Source organism: Halichoeres trimaculatus, unplaced genomic scaffold (genome assembly GCF_033239565.1).
Source record: "Halichoeres trimaculatus isolate MK-OKI-2021-1 unplaced genomic scaffold, fHalTri1.1 fHalTri1_scaffold_3, whole genome shotgun sequence".
NCBI lineage: Eukaryota > Metazoa > Chordata > Actinopteri > Labriformes > Labridae > Halichoeres > Halichoeres trimaculatus.
In genome coordinates, this window is record NW_027437181.1 from 24606970 (window position 1) to 24625604 (window position 18635).

The following is an 18635-nucleotide window of genomic DNA, read 5'->3' on the forward strand; positions in this document are numbered from 1 at the left end:
TAGTTTCAAAGCTGTAGCTTTGAGCAGTGTTCACCTCTGTTGGGCGAAAGTTGCCAAAACAGGCCTTTATTGTTTTCTCAGTACAAGTCTACTCCAGATGGGTTATGACTGCAGCACTTTCACTTGTATAAAGTTGTACTTCCTTTTTGTACCATATCTCCTTTCACCACTACTTTACAGCTTGTTTTATGTGATAAACAAATAACGAACAGCCCTACAGAACCAGCATACCTTTCGGCCTATTTGATTTTTTCGTGGTAGATCAAAGAGACTTCAAAGAGACTCCAAAATTTCAGTTTTCTTTCAAACCATGGGGAAAATACCTGTCCAGCCTCCCGGTTTGTTTAGTTGTCTCCAGTTAGGAGTCAATTGTGTGATCATGTAGCCATGTCACGTAAACACTGAAGGCCTGGGAGTCACATCATTAAGTGATGGAGAATCAATAAAACCTGCCATGTACCAAAGGTCCACAGAATCTCTGTTCTTTGGTCGTTTCAACACTTATTGAGGGGACCGGCTCCCTCATGGGACTTTCTGGTGAATTAAAGGGCCGTTCTGGCTGTCAAGTGAAGATTAGATCCAGCTCTTTCATCACTTATAGCTTTGTTGTTTGCTGTAGTATGAGGATCTCTGGTTATAAAACCTGAGTGCGTGACATATATTTCCAATAGAAATGTTTTGGGGCGAGGATCAGAAGGCTTTAGATTGCAGACATTGTACTTTATAGGGCAATCAAGGTCAAAAAGAAAACACTGTGGTTTGTTGATTTTGCTGGAGTATAACAGGCCCTATACATTGAACGGTATCAGAAACTTTCAGCCACCACACAGCAGAAACCATCAGAGCGAGAGCCCTTTCTCACTTAATCACAAAAAAGCAATTTCCAAAAGTATCAGCTATGATTGCACCTGGATTTGAATGATCAGAAAGCCAATAGGTTTCTTGACACCACAGCCAGATCCATTTGGCTGTGGCACAGTTGGGATTACACAACCCTCTTGATGGAACAGCAGCTCTGCCGGGAAAACAGGTGATGCACTGTGACATTGTCAGCCAGCTGCTGGCCTCAGTCACCCCCTCACTGAGACACGATCACTGCTTACCAGGAAAATGTCTGTGAGTGGAATGACTGCAGTGATATCAAAGGAGAAACAGTGGGATGCGGTCAGGAGCCAGTCATTTTCCAGGCTTACAGAGCAGTGCTCATAAAATTAAGAAATGGCAGGTTGAAATGAATGATTAGTCACGTTGGTGCCCTGAGGCTAATTTCTGCTGGCAGATTTAAATATGCAACAAATAATTTGTTTGCCTGGTGAGAGAGACTTAAAAAACTGTTAATGATGAATCATTACAGCCCTGAGGACTTTAAGTGATTGAAACTGAAACTGAATCCTGTGAAGAACCAGCTTCCTCAAAGCTTTTAAGGTGGCTGATACGATTTGAACTTCTTAAGGACACAAGTTTGCTCAGAATCAAGGTGATGCAGAGGATGAAAACAAAGACCCATTCCTATTCTCCTTCCATAAAGACAGCAGGTTAGTTCTTATTCAGGGTGACATCTTGAGAGCTTGAGCAGTACTTTTCAGACTAACCACATCCTCTGACTCCACACAGTCAGCACATTTACCAGCAGAACCAGTCGTCATCATTTTGATTAACAAACATTTATATACGACAGCTTACAGTGCTTTTAAAAAGCTCTGCTGTGTTGACTCAATGTTTCCTCTCCAACTGGTCATAAAAGGATGTGATACTTGCCTTAAATAGTAACTAAATACAAAAGATTGGTTAAAAAAGAAACTTACCAAAGGACTAGATCACAGACTGAATGAGAAAATGGACAACATAATAGCTTCTCAAAAGTGAAGCCAAAAGGTTACTACATACAAGCTGGCTGCAGTATCTACTCTACTAGCGTTGGCAAGCAATGTGATGTTTATTGGAGTACAAGGCTTAGCTTGAGGCAAAATGGTCCCCCTGCCACATTCACCAGCATGAGCTAGCAAGTTGGTTTTAGTTTGCTGACAAAAATAGATGAGAAACCACAGGTCTCTGAATAAGTAAGGCCAATGCCTGAGGAAATTTAAGTAAGGTAACACTGATGAACCAGATCAGACTGACTCTGACTATGCTCTGTGGATAAATGATTTGACAGGATGGCCAAAGGTGAGATGATTGGACATTTACGATGAACTAACAGAAGAAAAAAAACAAATATGTTTGGAAGAGACAAAGTCCTTAGATTCCTGAGCAAAACTGCCTCACTGATGCCAGAGGTCAGAGGAGAATGGCCAGACTGGTGTGACAAGATAGAAACATATCAGTCAGTGTTTTCCCTGGGCTAACAGCCGTAGGGTGGTGGAGAGGAGGTAGGCAGGGAAGTGAGCGTTGCATCTGTGAAGCTCTGGGCGATTTTTCTTGAGGTGGTTTTCCCAGCTCTCTGTCCGCTATACAGAATTTGTTTATCCATGTGCGTATAAGTGCCTAAGTGTTTGTGTGTCTGTAAATGTATTGGGGCAGAACTTCACTGTTCCATGAAGAGCACAAGGAGAAATGTGAATGTGGCAATGTACAGAGAAATGACATCCTGTCATGTAAATAAGATGAAAAACACAAGGCTATTCAGTCTGCTAAATTAAAATAACAAGGTATAGACCTGATTTATGAGAGAGGTAACTCTAAATATCTCCTGCTATGGTCTGGTGCTATATGGAAAATAAAATTAAGTCAACTTCCGGGAGGGAGAGTTCATTTATCAGGAAATGTGCCAGCTACAATCAGTAAAACCGTGCATGTGTGTGCTTATCATTTCACGGCCGACTGCTTTTCCAGCTTTGGACAGTACAACAGAGGGCTAGCGAATAGACTGGTCCTGAATCCAGGCGCATTACCAACCATCCACCAACAAACCTCTGACCCTGGAAATGTGAGTATTTTAAATGCTGTGTGCTGTGGAGCAGATGTAAGAGCTTTTCCTCAGTGCCTTCCCTGTCTCTGAGCTAGCTTCGGGATGCTAAATTTAGCTGCTGTTAGCCTGTTGTTTTAGCCTGTAATGTTACGGTAAATGAGCTTCGCTGTTTTCTAAACATTGTGCACTCGGAGCTCGTGGCGCCGCTCTCCGTGACGCTGAAGAGCGGGGCAGTATCAGCAGTGGCTCATTTACATATGAAGGTCACGCTCACTAAATCAGAGCGTTCTGAACAGAGGGGCTATGAGAGCCTGGAAACAATGCTGCTGTGCTTGATTTATTGGCTTTTTGGACCAAAACATGTTACTACCATTTCATGAAGACATCAATGATCCATATTAAACTGCAGAAAAGGAGCATAACACGGGACCTTTAAAGTCTACAGCCAACCTGAGTATTGTTACTGACCATGTCAAGCCTTTTATGACCACAGTATAACCATCTTCTGATGTATACTTCCAGCAGAATAATTTGCTGTTCTACAAAACTCAAATTATCTTTAACCGTTTTTCTGAACATGACTGAATTCACCAAGGTGCAAATGACAGTATATGCAGCGCATAAAAGAATACTGAAAATATGTTTATTTATTTGTCTTACAACGTATACAGAATCTATAGATCCAGTGATCTGTAACCTTAATTGTACTCCTGCAGCTCTTAAAGTTAAATCTTGGTTCATTGTAGAATCGATCCTGAGTTTGACCAGCTGGCTGTAGTCCAGATAAACACACTCTGAGGAGCATGAGACTGCTCAGACTGGGAATCGACCTCTCTGAAACATCATCAGCACAGACACTTTTTTTTTTTCAGATGGGAAAAAAACATGGCCAAGCTGTTAAGATGCACTCAAAGGGTCTATACAATAAATACCCACGCTGGCAGGAAAACAGCTGACTCTAAACCACCATCCAGACAAAAAAAACATCCAATAAGACCCACCACTCAAAGCTGTGCCTTGTGAAAAGCTGGAAAGTTTAAGATGCAATTAAAGCTGCAAGCAACATCGAGCGGGCCCTTGCAGCCTCCCACTCTGCAAAGGGGAGCATAAAGTGTGGTGCATGTCAAGATGTGGAGTTGTAGCATAGCTTACTGCTGCTGCAGAGTCATAATGTAAAGAACAGTGTTAACAGCTCCAGTTTTTGTTTGTTACGTAGCATGAAATGTGAACACAGTCCCTGCATTTTCTCTGTTAAACCAGAAAAATTGACTCCTGTCATACAGAGGAGCGATAATAGAGGAGTGATGAGGAGAATCAGAGGAACAACTTGCACTTCACAATATTCATATTACATGTTATTATTTTAATTTACAGACTCAAGCTCTCCAATCTGCCTCTGCTAAATCGTTAGGAACAGGACACAGAATATACGGGCTGAGTTTTCCAACACAAACAAATATAAAACAAAGTTTAGGAAACTGGCATCTTTGCAGCTTAGCTGTTTGGTCCATAATAAACCTGCATGCACAGTGCTTATACTCTTTCTAACTACAGAAATAAACACATGCCAGCTCCACTTCACTGTTTTATTCCTTTTGGCTGAAGAAACAGCCATTAAACTTGGCCAGCATCTGCAGCAAACACAAACACATTATTGTTAACTAATAACAAAATTAAGTTTTCAGCTGCCTAATCAATGGAAGAGCTCTTATGCATTTGTAAATGTCAGGTAGCTTAATGAGGTGCTTCGGCATGTGCGACTATGATTTCATTTTTTGTACTAAAAGGATGAATTATACAAAGCTGACTACCACAAACTGCTTCTGCTGTGGAAAATATTCACAGGAAATTTACCAGATTTCTTGAGAGCTGTGTAAATTGAATGGTCCCAAGTGTGAAATATGCAGATCAGACAAAGAACCAGAAAATATCTTTCTTCAAGTTAATAAAAAAAACAATAAAAATATGCTTAAAACAGCGTATGATTCCAGTGTACCACACATAAACAGGATCTGAATCAATATCAAAGTTTTCTCAACAGTTACATTAGCTCAGCACATGCCTAGGTACACAGAGCAGACAGGTAACAGCTGACTGTGTTAGCTCATACACCACACACCTTAAGATTTTCATGGTGAACTGCATGTGAACTAAAATTTACCTGAGTTTATCCGCCAGCTCCCCAGGTAAAATTCCACGAGAAATCGTGGTGAGCTGGTTTGGGAATGTAAGAGGAATAAGTTCCCCCAAAAGTAGCTGGGCAACCTGTACTATCTCTATGCAGATGATGAAGCTCTCTTTTCAACTATTTTGGAGACATGTCCAATAACACATATTACTGATTTCAAGATTTAAAAAATTGTCAGTGTCACAGTCTTGCCAGTAGGGCAGGGGATTGCCAAGAACCTCACAGTTCGATTCGATTTTGAATCTTTAGGTTGCAATTCAGTTTGATATTGATTCAATTATTCTGTATTTATTAAATGCTTTGATTTGCCGATTCAGTGAGAAGTAGAAATACAAAAAAGATTGGATTTTCTGTTGACGATTTTTGAATATTTTCATGCTAATGTGAACAGATGTGGTATGTCACAGATGTATTTTGTAATAAGACAACACAGACTTTAAAGCTGAAGGAGCTGGCTTTACACCGCTGCTGCTTGTTTTGGTTCCCATTTTGTTGTTGTTTGGTCTAGTGCTGCCTATGTCAATACAACGTGAATAACACGCACAGCGCCCCCACTGGCCAGGAAGTGAATTGATTCAGACGGTTTGATGAATTGATGTTGAATTGGGTGGGGAATTATTGCGATACATCAAGTGACCAATATTTGTACCCATCCCTACTAGCAAACATTATAATGTCCATCAGGAAAAAAAAACAGGGGTATATGTTTACAAGCAACTCCGGAAAATGTCCTGAAATTCTCAAGACTGTATGTGTGTAAAAGGATTAAGGTTGGAGTGACATTTTTTTGAACAGCATAAAATGGCCAAGACAGACTTGTGGATGAATGAAAGTTAAGCTTCAGATGCAAGGCTAAAAAGCCTGAAACTCTCAAACACTGCTGCTGTTGTTGTTTAATCTAAAACCTCTTGAGTCCTGCCTTGTTTTTTTTCTCCAGAGATTAAGCAGTGTTATTTTTACCACACAACAAAAAGAGCCCAGCAAAAAATACATGAAGAATATTTGAAGCACATTGATATAATAAGTGAAAAGCTTCACACAAGTACAGAACTGAAGGCGGTTCCCTTAAAGTTGCATAAACCATGATGTGTTTTGACTTCATATACAATGATTTGTTTTGCACCCTGCTTTCCAGACTGCCTGCAGCAACGCTCAAAGCTGTATCAGTAAATAGGAGAAGGCACACTTTTCAGCAGAAGATCCAATGGCACATTTCAATCCGTCCACAAATCACATTTCAGCTTTAAATTCAGCTTCAGTGCTGAGTGCACAACAGTTGAGTTCAGACCTGGATGTTTAGTGAAACATGCTACAGAGACAAATAAACACAAAAGGTCTCTAATTGTTGGAAAACTAAAACGCTCATGTCTGCAGCCTCATTGTTTAGAGAGGCATGGTCACAGTTCTGAGAGGCTGGGCACCAGATGCTGCCAGTTACTGTAATTGAGTCAGCTTGATAATGCACATTATTGTTCACCGTCTTGGAGAGATGCAGAGATGCAGATGCAAAGGCACAAGCACATTCATTCTCATCGCTGCATGAAATGTGTGCACAGAAGGGATAATATGGAAATCAATTCAGTGCATCTGCAAAGTGTCATTAAACCAAATACATCTGAACTACTGACAGTCTCACACTCATCTCAGCCTTGCTGGGAAAAAAAAAACAAAAAGAGAGGAATTGGAAGCTTGGTAGAGAGTGAATCATGCATCCAAAAAGGTCTGGACAGCACATCAAAACCTACATGCACTGAGAAAACAAAAATAAGAACGCAGCTTCTGTGCAAAGACAGGAAATTAAAGTAATCCTTACAGGTCAAACACTGACACATATGTCAGATAACACACACAAAGGATAGCCTTACAACAGCATTTAAGGGTTAAAGTAAATCTCTTAATGCCATCCAGCTACCTAAATGTGTGTTAACCTATACCACATCCAAAGGGAAATGTTTCGTTTTTTTAATGTGAAGCAAAATTTTAATTCAGCTTAACAGAAAGCCCAAAACATACATTTTCATTCATCCTGCCTCCTTTTCAGGCATTGTGTGGTACAGCACAACATCCACAGCATTGAGAAAACATCCATACATTATAATGGCAGCAAACCATAGTCTAATCCAGCTCCAGCTCAAAGAGATTTTTTTTCAGTCGTGTAATACACATTTGGCTTCTTACCTTATTGCTGAGGAAAACACAGCCCTGGATGTCTGCTGATCTTCACAGCTGAAAAGACAAATGATGAACATGTATGAGAATAAGTTGTTGTAATTGTAAATAAACAGATAAAAATTAACCTGGGCACATAATCAAAATCTTTCACTTTCACTTTACAGAACCGTGAGAAGTTTCCACGTAGGAGTAGTTTTTTGCTCCAGAGAGCTCCAGACACCAAATGCTCAGTAAAATATGTAAAGTTGTTTGTGAGGGGCTTAGCCATGTGTTGCAGCAGGAGGTTAAGATACAAGCAAAATGAAATGAAGATATAAAATAATTAAAGTCCTGATAAAGAATAAGGGCATAGTTACACTTGGTTGACTGGATGAGAGTAGATTCAAAAGGCGTGAAACACAAATGATGTAGTATAAATCAATTAGCTGTGACTGAAACATAAAAGTGTACAAGCAGTTTAAAATAACAACTGTTGTTAAGGGTGTTAATTGAATAGCGTCATAAATAATTCACTATGGACTTGAGCACTGACAGATCTTTTTCTAACTTCAACTTTCTGAACATTTAAAACAGCTGAATCAAAATCAGATGTCCTACTTTGGTGAGCCTAAAGCTAATATTTACTCTGAGCTTTTGTGAGTACAGATTTGTGCAGCCTTGTTATCAGGGTCGCTTGGGGCTGTTTTTCATTTGAATGTAACAAACTCAAACCTTAAGCTCATTGTGACCTTTTGCACTCCAGGTAGCAGCTTTCAAAAGCACCCTGCTGTTTTCTAAAACATTTAAATCTGCCAAAAACACACAATGCTCAACTAACACAAAGCAGCAGGAGACAAAAAACAGTTTTCATTAAATTACATACAACTGACAAAATCTACAGAGTGCTAATGAGAGCAGAAGCTCAGGGGGTGGAGGCTGGGATAAATTTCCACAACACTTTTAAAATGATGCTGCCTGTTGATTACGCTATTTGACGAAATACTTGTAGCACATTTAAGAATATTAACTCTTAACTGTCAACAAAACAGACAAGCAGAATGCAAATCCACAGTCTGGACAGAGCAACTCTTTCAACTTGGCAAAAAGGGTGTAAACTTTGTACATTTTATCACCTGTAGAAACTCTTTGGAAATCTAAAAAAAAAAAAAAGTCAATAAATGTCCAGTGGTGATGTGAAGTGATAAAAGCATCTTTCACAGCATGTTTCTGACTTTGTCCACATACTGCCAGCTGGAGTTCGTTTAACTAATGAGCTGCTGGCTACTTGTTTGTAAGCATGAGGTAATGAGCTTGTTTTACTATGCAAAGACACACTTCTAGTCTTTTGAAGTACAGAAAGTAACACGTCATTCTCTAGCATTTAGTGGAACTGATTTTTTTCCTTCAACACTTTCGGTAGATGTATGGACTCAGCATTATTTAACTACAGCTGGCTTCAGTGGCAGATAACAGTACAGTCATTAACGTGTCTGTTATCCCTTGAATCTCTTCTTGGCACACTTTAGCTTTGTCCCAGGGTTGCATTCTTCAAAGGACTCATTTCAAGCCTGAATGCATCACAATAGTGTGACAAGGCTGCCTCAATTCAATCGCACCTTCAAATGCAGCCAACACATATGTTCATCTTAACCCAGGTGAAAATGGATGCACCTTCTGCATCAACCTGGTTTGTGAATCATTGCAAGTATTTCAAGTGGTGAGCTCTCACGTCGCAGAGGAATGCACCTTTAAACTTGGTTAAGTAGCTAGCTGGACACAAGTGTTGAACAACAAGTAACCTTGAAACTTCTGATTATCTTCCAAATGGTTAAATTCATAGGTTGAATAACACATGGAAATAGTCTCAGTGAAGTCACCCATTGCTCGCTATGTTGATGGATCTTAATAGTTGATTTGATTTTTTCTTTTTTCCTAATACATTGTTTTTTTTTATTCGGCTATAAACTATATTAATTTGTAATTCTTTACGTTTTTAACATGGGGATTCCTGGGGCTTTGGAGCCAGTCTCAAGTGGGCACTCAGGGGACGGCAGTTTACGGCACTGCTGCACTGGCTTTATTCCCTCCGCCAAGGAGGTTATGTTTTAGGGAGAGTTTGCCTGTGAACAACATAACTCAAAAAGTATTGAACGGATCTTGATGAAATTTTCAAGAAATGTTCAAAATAGGATAAGGAAGAAGTGATTTAAATTTAGGAGATAATCCAGATCACTGTCTGGATCCTGGATTGCTTTGAAGGATTCTTTATCATTGTGAAATAGGGTTGTTTTGACCATATGTGTATATAACTCCATGATTTGGGATGGATACCTTTCACGTTTGAATCAATACGGTACCGATTCCCAGTACCTGGCAATCGGTAGCGGTACTCAATGGTACCAATTTTCGTTCCTTTTTTTTGTTTTTATGGGGAAAAAAAAATCAATTTTTCTGGACATTTTTTTCAATTGAAATTATTTCCTCTCCATTATTTACCCTTGCAATGCTGTGCTCATGTCCAGCATGGAAAATTGCCTACTCTTCCACTCTCTCATAGTCACAAGGATGCATTTAGGTACCTAAAACATGGTACCTTTTGAGTTTACATGAATCGATACCCGGTACTTTTGACAGAATTCGGCCGGTACCTATAAAAGTACCCGATTGGATTGGATTGCTTTGTATAACAATACAAGACAAAGTCACAATAATTTCTAACAGATGTAAAAGTACGATCCAGATACTGGCAATATTCTGGATACTAAGATCCGGAAGATGAAACATGTACTGGGTCATCATGATTTTCAACACTGTCAGGTAACAAATTATCGTACAATCCTGCAACTAACACAAAATTGCAGCTGACAGTCTGCTGAAAGGAAGTATAACATTAAAGTAGGACTAAAATGTTGACAATTATAATATGCCTGGTGGAGGTCTACACTCTCTGAGTGCTTTTCTAGTTTTCAACATTTCAACTTGTGACATCAGTTATTTAGCCGTATGTTGACAGGTGACAAGAGTGGTAATTTTCACATGCTGTGGTACGGACAAGAACAGCTGATGACATAAACGGGAAATCCTCTATGTAAAAGTCTTTGAGTTCTCTGAGTCTTCCCATGCAGTCTGCGCTCGCTACAAAAAAAACACATCCTCTGTAACTTGCACCCTTGGAAAGATGCAGCCTCTGAATTGGGACACAGCGTCTGTCTTTCTGCTAATGTGTAAGAGCAGAACAAGTTAGCCTCATTGTTTGCAGCGTAAAGAGATAAGAAATCATGGCATATGTTAAACACAACAGTCTGCAGTCAGTTTAGCATGTGTGATACTTTGCTTCGGTTCAAGTTTCCTAATGTTGTCACCTAGAATAGTCCATAGCAGGATAACTAAAATATTTCACACTAGGCAATGAGGGTTATTACACCTGTCCTGGCTGCACAGTTTGCCCACAGGCAGAGTTAATGACCTGAGCCGCAGCAGCTCCACTGACAGCCTGGAGACTGATGGGGACAAGTGAGAGACACAAGGCGGATCATTGGAGGGAATAGCTACACACACCACAGGCCCTCACTAATGCGCAGGCCCTGTGTCCCTTGGGATATTTGCACACTGCAGTCACACAAACAAGGCTACGCTGAACTAAATATTGCATCAGCAGCGTAAACCTACCCAACTCACACACACTATACACATACAGGTAGAGTGGTTCATTTTTATTCCCCATGCTGGTATAACTGGATCAAGTATTTTTAACAGGAAAAAACAGTACTGTTGCATTTCATGTTGTCAGATAACTAAGAAAAGAACACCGCTACATTCAGACAAAGCATTGGCCAGTGTCATTAATGGCTGTTAACAATATTTTCTGCCTCTTGTTGACCCATCAAGTGGCTCAGTCTTAGCTCAGGCAGCTAGCAGCTCAAACCTGTCTCTCAGGTGTCACTGACTGGCTGACAATGAAAGGTGGGAAGGAAAGCCTTAGGTTGCTAAACGGGGGGGGTGTTAGTGATAAAACCTGGTGACCAGCTTTAGAAATTCTACTCCCAAGGTCAAGAATGGAAATCAGAGAGTGAGGGGAGATATGCAGCAAGGAGTCACAGCCAGGAATCAAACCAGCTACTGCTCCAACAAGGACTTCAGGTTTTTTACATGGGATGCACTTCAACCACTAGGCTGACCAGCATGTTGGCACCTGTTGTGCATGTTTGAGTTAAGAAAATTCAAAGCCTCTCAAAGTCCAACAACTTCTCGAGAAAGAGCCCTGCAGATTCAGCATTACATCTCTGAAATAAATTTAGACTGAAGGCCAACAATATGGAAAAAAAGGTTAAAATGATATTTTTTTTTTATTCCAAGCAATCTTCTTCTAGTTTGGTTAAAACATAAAGCCTAAATTACCCACAATACAAAGCATTAGCCAGCAGTTAAGATTCAGGTGTTCTTTCAAAACATAACAAATGCAGCTTTAGGCCCCGTTTACACAATGTTTCATCTGCGCTTACACAGAAACACTGAGGGACTAAAAACACAGTAGTAAGCATGCCAGGCCTGTAGTTGGCGCTATAACTGTCTTGTCCAGAAGCTGCTTCGGGGAGATCTCCACCAAAGTAGAGTTGAGCTGATCATCTGGTGCATTGGCAAATACTATGTGCAAAAGTGGAGCAACAGATGCACAATTTGTATGAAGACAGTCAGCAGATACAGCAGATTGAGCAACACAAGCACAACATGGAAGTTTGTAACGATGATGTTATTGTCCTGCTGTATGCGCTCGCGCCAAGCGAGGTGTGACATCAGCGATTTAACTGATGGCTTACTGTTTACACAGCAACAGTGTCGGCACCGTTTTAGGCCACGTTTACACTGAGACTCCCGCAAAGATTCTTCCATTCTTGCGTTTCCAAAAGCCACCCGCGTTTACATGAGGACAGTGTGAAAATGATCCGCGTTCATACGACCCCAAGAGAACAGGTCACAACGATGTAGTGGCCATGCCAGGCCAGTAGTTGGCGATGTGGATATATGTGTGTATATATGCTACTTGGAAACCAGCCATCATTGTTGTGGTTGTTCTTTCTTTTTCTGTCGTTTTATTGTGTGAGGCAGTTGGCAATCCAACCTTGAGGCGCATTACCGCACCAACTGGACCGGAATGGCTTAACTGTAAGTTGTGGCTGCACGTGCAACCTTCACCGGAAACTGTGAGAGCGCATGCGGTGATGTCAGCGTTTCACCCTTAAATGCTCTGCTCTGTGTTTATACAAGGCTGGATGGAGGAGCATTTTGAAAACCCTCCACTCTGTATAGCGTTTTCACAACTTTCTGATTTTGGACAAAACCAAACGTGGTGTCGTCTAAAAGCAAGGCCAAAACAACAAAATGTTATCAGATTTGACCGTTTTTGGCGTCGTGTAAATGCAGCCGTAGAAAAATCCCACTCTGGGGGCCGTTTTCAAAAGTTTGCGTTTTAGGTTGGCTGAAACGCCATTACCGTGTTAATGCGAGGCTGACATGCAACAAAACTTTTGCGGTCACCCTCAAAACTGTTGTTGTGTTAACTGCCCCTTAAGCTACTAGACTGAAGCGGAGATGAAAATCAAGCCAGGTAAACTAATTCTGCTCCAATCCCAGCACACACAAGTCAAGCGATGCCACCAGAGCCTTTTTCAACCAGCTGTAGGATCATAACAGTAGCTGTTTTCCTATTCCCGCTTGATTATTATTTCACTTGTAAAAGACAAGAAAAGTTCCTATTTCAAAGACTCTTTAAAATGCCAAAGAAGCAAAATGTTTGAAGAAATGTCTCCTTGATACACACAACACCTCTTAACATCAAATGGGGGGGTGTAACATAAAAGATGTATATTCGTTTTAGCATTAACAATAAGGGGTTGCCAAAACAGAGGCTAAAGTTATATTAAGCTAACAACAAACACAGAGAGAAACTTTTTCACAGATGAAACAAGGATACGCTATAAAAGGGTTCAGAGGAGCTGAAAATGATGCAGCAACAGTGAAAAACTGAGCCTTCTGCCCCCAGAAAATAAATGTGAGCACCCAAATTTAACAAAGCATGCTTGAGGAGAGAGAAACCTTATCTCACACAACATTAGAGACATTAGCATTCCTGTAAGTCTCCTCACTGCGCTTGAGGGTGGGGGTTGCTTTAAGCAAAATTCAACAAGCTGAGTTTGGCAAACAAGACCTCAGGGTAGCAGACATCTCAGACACCAGAAGGTACCATGTGCTTAAAAATCTAAATTATAACTCAGTATATTTGTTAGGATTTAAAGTCTTAAAACTCCCATAACAGAAAAAAATACTGACAGGAAATAAGGCTGGTAAAAATTTGAATGAGTGGGAAAACTTCTCTGGTCTACTGGGGTTTCCAGAGGTGGGGCGCAGGGGCACATCGCCACTGGCAATCTCAAGAAGCACAATGTGCCACTGGAGACTTCATTGTTTGGTCGCTCCTGCAGTTTCATTAATCACACACTACAGAGGAGGACAGAGAGGGGACGGGTCAGACAATATGGTGCCTGGGAAACACGTCGCTCCTGTCCCAAATATGAACTTTTTAATAAAGCTGCTCACTATGACTTCTCACAGCATCATAAACACAGCTGGATCACACACAACTGGGACAAGTCATATTAATTACAGAAGATGTGTGTGATCTATGTGACTCTGTGTCACAAAGAGTGTTTCGCTGCCATCGAGTGGATCCAATAAAACAAAGTGTAGGCTGTGGGCTTGGGCTCTAACTGTACACCACCTCTTAAAACAATGGCAGCTGCTCCCTAATGGAAAAGCTTCACTCATTGCCCACTCCTCTTTAAGTAAACAGCTATTTCTAACAAAGTAGTTGTGTGTTTGACATCTGGGGACATTTTCAAATTTGTATTCTTGTTGCCTGGATTGATGCGTTCTTTCTTATCCTTTCAATTAAACATTAAGTTAAAGTAAAGTGAGTGCTTTTGGTTACTTAACAGAAAGACTGGTGGAACTACAAAAAACTTAGAATATGTTAGTCTCTATGAGCACGGACAAAACTCTCTGTGTAACTATACCCACAAGCTTTTCAGTTGAGGAGAAAACAGAAAACACAGGAGTGACATGAACCAAAGGATCAAGATCAAAAGTGGAACCAGTGACCACTGTGACAAGGGTTGTACCCTCAGTTCATGGGGGCAAACTCTTGAACAGCTAGGCCTGATCATGGACCTAACACAGTAAAGGAAATATAACTTAGAGCTTGTTAACAACAAGATGAAAATGTGTTTCTTCCTTTTTTTAATTGTGGAAGTACAGAAGGGATACTCAGTGGCCAAAGCTCAGTTCTTTGTACTGAAACTGGTATCAGGAAGAAAAATCATAGATTAAACACACTTTTCCTCCATTAGCTGATAAAACTCAGCGTGACACTAATAGCCTAAAAATTGCATAGCCAAAGTGACCCTTTTTGTCCTACAAATGGCTCTTCTAAATGAAAGATAAGGACTTTGAAATTCAGCGAAACGGGTAGTATCTTCTGACGAGGTGAAATTTGAGGAGCGAGACTAAGAAAACGCATCCCAGCATGATGCTGCTGATTTTAAGCTGTCTGTATAGCTCCAGATTTAAGCCCTAAACCTCAGCAAACCTCACAGCTAAGCTGTAGAGTGCAAACAGACTGAAGCCTACTGTCTGGTGTCTTCCCACAGTCTCATGGGTAAGTAGTAGAGTCTGATCACGTGAATCCATTTACCTAATTGTATCAGGGTTTGCTGCTTATCCATGAGACTGGGGGAAGACCAGCAGCAGACAAGCTAGTGGGCTTCAGTCAGTGTGTAGACGACTTACTGCTCTCTGTCCCCCTCTCAGGGAGCCACCTGTTGAGAAGTGGATAAATCATCTAAAGTTTATTGTCCTTGAAAGATTAAACCCACACATTAGCAGAAAGGGAAAAAAAGAAACCACGCCAAAAGCGCTATGTAATGTGTAGCGTAAGTGAGAAAAAATGCAATGAAAGTTTTAACAAGTAAGTAAAAATCATATTCTTAACAGTGAAGGTTATGCAACCTTTGTAACCACTGAGTACTGAGTACATATCTGCTTTTTTTTTCTTCAATAGTGAGAGAAAGAGATTCATTATTTAAAAGTAACACCAATTTTAAGCAAAACCCTGATGTGCATTAGAACAACGTGCTTTTATCTCTATGCATCATATATTTAAAAAATCAGCCCTGGCTGTAATAGTGAGCTGCAATAAACTGCATTTTCAACAGAATTACACTGTGGAAAAATAAAACTTGAAAAGCTAATTTCTTCCACAATGAAGAACACAAAAGGTCTCCTTTTTAAAATCATTCAATACCCTGACAATCATGGCTATCGATAGTATTATCCTGTTACAGAAATTATACATTGATTTTTAATAATCGCCACGGTCAAAAAACAATCTGTTGAATTGGATTTATTCATGAAACTAGTTTTTAATTTTGATTCATGTAAAGGGCCAAATAAACTCCATTATTCTATCCATCATTATGAAATAATAGCCAGTAACTGTTTTATATCTGATATACTGTCAATTAGGGTGGAAATAAGTACTTTAACATCAAGCACAACCAACCAGGTTGCGTGCAGTGCCCGCAGTCATTTTTTTGTTTATGTTTTAATCATCTTGATGAGGCACTGGCTGATAACACCAACAATTAGCCTGATTAATCAACCCAACTAATTAATCAGTCCATCTTTGTTCATAATTCATCAGTGTTTACTGCTTTCTGTTTCCTGGAAATGTTGTGAAACACATGTGAACACATACTGTACACACAAACTAACATCTATCCCTACTTGGAATTTCAGAAAACATTGTTAAGCTCAACAACTCCTGCTGACCCAGAAACAAAGTGCTTGAAATTTTTGGTTTGTATTATTAATCAATCTCATAATAAGAAAAAGGAACTTTATGCAAACACAGACTACACTCAGGAGGCAAAATAGAAGAAATCAGCTTAGACACAAGGAGGTAATGACTGACAAGCAATTTTTACTAACTACTTCATCTAACAGTCCATCTACAGTGCAAAACAGTGGAGACCAGCTTGGCTAATGTTATCAGTTCAATAATTACGAAGATGGCAAAAATACAGCTAATCATTTGTTTCAGATGCAAAAAATATTTTTAATTTTTGCTAAGAGGTTTAAGAAGACACTTTTGTCAAAATTTAAGTTGCTTAATGGGTGAAGAAGCTATAGCACTATCATACCATATAACATAAAAATGCACGACTTCTTCTGTAAATCAATTACTCTACAGAGGCTTGCACACTTTAGTCAACAAGTGATTACCACAAACTTCTGCCTGGGAAGTTCTTATGTCACAGCCAAAGAATGACTTACCACAGATCATATTCTCTGAGCCTCATTTATGTCTATTTGGTAATGGGAGCCTCATTCATTAGTTCTTTTTTCCGCAACTTGGGGGGAGGTGAGGACATCTGGAGAACAGCTGTTGCTTTGCATCACATGTAAGCGTGCGCACACACGCACACACCCACATACCCACACACACACACACACACACACACTAGTTACAAAGTCTCACCATCAGAGGTCAGTGGGTCATGAGCCCGATGTCCAGACGCACCATTTAATCTGACCTAGCTATGGACAATCTGTGGAAATCAAACACCACACGGCCACCTTTACACACAAAAATAGGCATGGACACACACACGCACATGTGCTCACAAAAGGACCACACGGCAGACAGAGCCCCTCTCGTCTCTCTTCTATACAAGGAAAGTATTCGACCCTCCTCTGAGAGGGCAGAGATTCTCAGTGATTTGTCCTGCCCCTCCAGAGGGAGAGAAGGGGGGGGCACAGCCACTAATTCAATTACACAGACCCCTCGTCCCCGTCTGGGCCGACACCCTGGTCCATGAATGGAATCAGACCCATCGGGCAATGCTGGGGGTGGGGACAGTTAAGGTAACAATGTGTTTACGTTTGTGAGTTTACGTTATGTTAACACTGTTTCTTCTAGCCCCATGTGAGGGTGACTGTGTGTGTGCCGCTGCTCCTTCACTGAACGCTGTAAGCTGCCGTCCACTGGAATGACAGGCATTTAAAGGTGACAAATCACAATTTTTCTCTTTTCAGGTTTGCTGGAAAAGTTTGCAGCAAAGTGGCATTGGGGCAAGACATCAGTACTGCAGCTGTGTGAAGATGTGCTTTTCTCACCAGCCTATTTTTCATACATAAGCCTTAAAAAAAAAAGTTAAATCTGACGCTGTGTAGAGTGAGGCTACATGAAACAGTGAATATGACTCCAAAGTGGGGGGAATGCGGATTAGCGAGCTGTTTCTTTCAGCCTTAAAACAAATTTCTTTACCATTTCAAATGACTGCTTTCTGAAGGCTACATTCTGCACTAATAGGCCAAGTAAGCTGTGCTACAATGTTACCCTCCTCTGCAGCAGTAAATAAAATGCTGGCAAGTCGGCCCCATTTATATTCACTGAACAGTCACAACACAATACAGTATCACCTCTACACTGACATCCAAGCCTGCCGAAGAACAGCCCTGGATTAATTTAAAACAAAGAGAAGTCATGAAGAGGTACCATTAAAATGTAATTTAATCGATTATACTAAAATGCAACACATAGCTGCTGAGGTCTTAACACTTTTATCAGAGTTGGCTGACAGTTTTACTTGCCAATGTGGCCCCAAATTCCTAACCAGATGTTTCACTTGTGCATTATCACCCATTTCCTTTTTGTTACTCATTAACCAGCGCTGGGAGGAAAGCTGCCAGTTATTTAACCATTTGACCCTGAGAGTCAGGTCACTAGATCCCTCCTGTTACACAGAAAATAAAACTGATCGAAGAAGAGGCAACACTATAATTGCTATCAAAGGCAAAGCGGTAATACAGAAACAAAGCTGTGGGTTTTTTTGTGTTTGTTGGGGGAGTGTACTTTTACTTTGATTGGACAGCTTGAGCACAACAGGAAATGACTGGAAAGAAAGACTGGGGAATGTCTTGCTTAAAATCAAACTGGCACAGGTAACTAATCTGCAAAAAGGCCGAATGTCCACTTTACATTAGGTGTTTCGCTTCTTTAAGGCTTTAAACTGTCCCTTCCTTAAATCATTTTCAGCTCATTTTGAAAATCCTGATTTCAGTTTCTGTCGTTATAGGCCGCGTTTACCTGACAATGTTTCACTCCAAAACGAAAAACCACAGTGGAAAAAAAATCTGCATTTACACAGAAACACTGAGGGACTGAAAGTGGTGTAGTAAGCATGCCAGGCCTGTAGTTGGCGCTATAACTGTCTGTCCAGAAACTGCTTTTGGGAGATCTCCAGTTGGGCCGATCATCTGGTGCACTGGCGA

At 40.5% G+C, this 18635-nt stretch overlaps 1 protein-coding gene across 3 annotated transcripts in view; it reads right to left on the bottom strand.

Moving 5' to 3' along the window:
* Positions 1 to 18635, bottom strand: part of LOC141787447 (talin-2) — a 113952-nt gene that overhangs the window by 79264 nt on the left and 16053 nt on the right. For all 3 annotated transcript variants that reach the window (XM_074665828.1, XM_074665829.1, XM_074665831.1), the window contains exon 2: positions 7275 to 7322. The gene's annotated coding sequence lies outside the window, so the exon portion shown is untranslated. The remainder of the gene's footprint in view (positions 1 to 7274; positions 7323 to 18635) is intronic.